This window comes from Manis javanica, chromosome 9 (genome assembly GCF_040802235.1).
Source record: "Manis javanica isolate MJ-LG chromosome 9, MJ_LKY, whole genome shotgun sequence".
Classification (NCBI taxonomy): Eukaryota; Metazoa; Chordata; class Mammalia; order Pholidota; family Manidae; genus Manis; species Manis javanica.
Genome location: NC_133164.1, coordinates 123,319,788 through 123,323,087, shown reverse-complemented (window position 1 = coordinate 123,323,087; position 3,300 = coordinate 123,319,788).

The window sequence follows — 3,300 nt, the reverse complement described above, 5'->3', positions numbered from 1 at the left end:
ACATTTATTTATTTATTTATTTATTTATTTATTTATTTATTTATTTATTTATTTATATACATACCAAGCTTTGTAAGCACTAAAATGAAAAATCTAATGAATCAGTGAATATCCACAGAAAATTATTAAGATTTCGATCAAAACATCATTTTTATTCATTCCAACCACAAATAGGCTGGAATAAGTTGAAATATAGCATACAATTGCTTTATAAAGTTTTCAAATATGCGCTGAATGACAGTTCTAATGGAAATTACAGCGCACCAAATATTCTTTTTTTTATTGATCGAGCTAGGCTTCCCTGAGCACCTTCGGCCTGCTGGCATCAGATCACTACTTTGAGGGATTCATTCTCCAGCAAAATAAAGCGGAAGCAGTGAGCTCAGGTGAATACAGGGTCAACAATTGTCTTGCGTGTATTAATAAATTAATAAATATCGGATTTTCTATAATTTTACTTGTTAAAGATCTCAGCCACTCTCTGCCATTCGAATTTAACTCCGTGCAGCATCTGCTCTAAGTTGCTCACAGTCCTCTGTTAACAGTCAACAAGCACCTTGGTGAAAATATCTTTTGGCAGTTGAAAGATAAGGTTCACCAAAGAAAGTGAAATCACAAAACACAGCAGGGCATGTCCAACTTGGGGTGCATCAAGATGCCCTGGGGGCCACTGAGGCTCCCCCCACTCTCCCCAGGGTCTGACCCAGCAGCGTGGACTTGGGCTGAGGTCTGCGTTTCTACCCGGCCCCGGCCGGCCACACCACTGCTGCTGGCCCACAGCTCATCCTCAGGGTCCCGCTGACCTGGGGGGCCATCCCATCTCATTACTTTTTTAAGGGAGTTAATCCCTTTCCAACCCTTCTACTTTATTGTCTGGCCACAGCTTACACAACTGAATCGGTGCATTAAATCTGCCTGCCACAGAAATTCTTAAGGAGTGCTGACCTATTCATTATTAATTCTAAGTTATGACTTAAGATTTCCCCACATGTACTATATTAAGACAAAATTTCCCATTTTCCATGTTCCGCTGGGGGAGGTGAAAATGCATACTATACTTATTTTTTAATTGTGAGTACTTTCTAATTGGTATTTCGTATCAAACAGTTGACCCCTTACCATCTCCACCGGTGCCCCAGTGCCACCAGCTCCCTCCGGTTAACTGCTCTTGGCTGAACCCAGACCCTGCCGCCCATGCGCTTGCAACATGCCTTCTAATTGGAGAACTAAAACTTTTGCAAGAGCTTCAACAAAAACTGCCCTGGACCAGAGCTTTCCTCGAAGGTGAGCATATAAGCAGTCTGAATAGTTCCACCTCTGGCAAGGATTCGTTTCTTCAGATTTCTTCCACAATTAATGTTTGTATAAAGTTAGTAAATTGGTATCAGCCTTATCTGTAAATAACTGCAAGGCAATGCAGAGCTCCCGGCCCAGAAGTAGCCCTCACACTGACCATCGCAGAACCGGTAACACAGCTTTGCAACCAGATCCAGTCTAATCTTCCCGCATGGCTTTGCCAGTGACATAGACTGAAATTTCACCTAAGACTGTGTTATAGATGGTTCTCTGTAAATTTTCACGATGATGCCTTCAGTTTGAATTACAGAAAGACACAATGTGAAAATCATTTTCAAACAAATTCAGTTTCATTACTGCCGAATATGCCTCTAAACTGTCTTCTCTTGCTTCCAGTTTTAGCCCTTTTCTGACCTAATTGCTCCCTTGAGGAAAGAGTGATTTTCCTAAAAGAAAATGTTTATGAAAGAAAATATTAAACATCATTTTGCACTTACCCCTCCTGTTCTCGGGATGAAGCTGAAACTCCCTGAGAAGTTGTAGCTCGCAGACCCACAGCGTCCTCGTCTCACCTCCGGGGGCTCACCTCCACCCGCCCAGCACGGGGGCGGCCCCCTCACTGTCGTTCACCCACCCCTTCCGACCCGTCCCTGCTGCGGGGCTCATGCGGCTGGTTCTGTGCCATGCCCGTTACTAGTGAGCATCAGGCCCCAGTTGGTCAAGTCCAGCTCCAGGACGCACTCAGCCCTGGTGGCCACGTTCTTCGGAGCCACTGGAGGAGGACTTCGTGGGGGGAATGGGGGTTGTGGGGTGGGGGAGTGCACAGGAGGAGGGAGGCCCTCTTAGGGTCCCAGGCTGGGTCTGAAATTAAACCGACAAAGACAGATTAACAGGAGAAAAGACAACAGGTATATTTAACATAAGTTTGACACAACACAGGAAGTTTCAAAAAGATCTGAGGCCCGGAAGAGACATACCTGAGCATTTGTGTTCCCCCGTCATGCACACTGGAAAAGCTGGAGCTGGTGGGGACCAGCGGACAGTGATTGCACTACACTTCCCAACCCCACCCCAGGGGTCCTTGTCCCACATCCAGACAGAGACCCTCGTCTTTGCCCTCATCAAAAGCCCCCAAGTACATCTGCATCCTAAACCCCCAAGCCTGTGATCGTGTCACCTTGCGGCAAAAGGGACATGGCAGATGGGACAAAGTTAAGGATCTTGAGGTGGTGTATGACCCTGGACATCAGGCCCCCCTTTGCTCCTGGGCGGTGGCAGCGGAGTCAGAAGCGTGCGTGCTTTTCCCCAGACCCCCAGTCAGCTCCTGACATATGCCCGAGGCATCCGTTAGATGCTCTACAGTGAAATGTGCACAAGTCTTGCCCTCAAGAAACTTAGAATCTAGTAAGAATAGTACCTACCTCTGTGCACCCTGAATTGTACTAAGCCCTTTTTCATATTTTCTCATATTTGTTTCTGAGACTGGCCCTGGGAGCCAGGAGGCAACCGGGATTCTTAGATGTGAAGTTTGCCTCTGGTAGTAAAGCTGAGCGTTGAACCAGCCACCCATCCTGATTCCAGGTCCCACTCATTTGCCATTAGCACGCTGCCTGAATACCCCTAAGGGTCGGGGAGTCGGGGTGTTTGCTGCAAGCGGCTAGTCATGGTGACAATGATGTTGCCTTAGGATACGACGTCCAATGACCTAGTCCTGAGAATAGGGTTTCTTACAGACTTTGCTCCCTTTGAGCTCCGGGCAGGTGGGGGCCCAGCAAGAGAGGGGAGGACAGGGGGTTGGGACCTAAGAGGTTCTCAGCCTGCAAGTCAGGAAACTGAAGGATCCTGTGATGCTCTGGAGAATACAGGACAGAACCCCTGGAGGCTAACAGCACCCCCAGCAGAGCAAGGCCCCTCAGCAAGGACACACAGTTGCATCACTGTGGCCGTGACATTCTCTGGGAATGCTACACCCCTTGAAGGAGTGAAGAAGACAGGGGGGCTCGC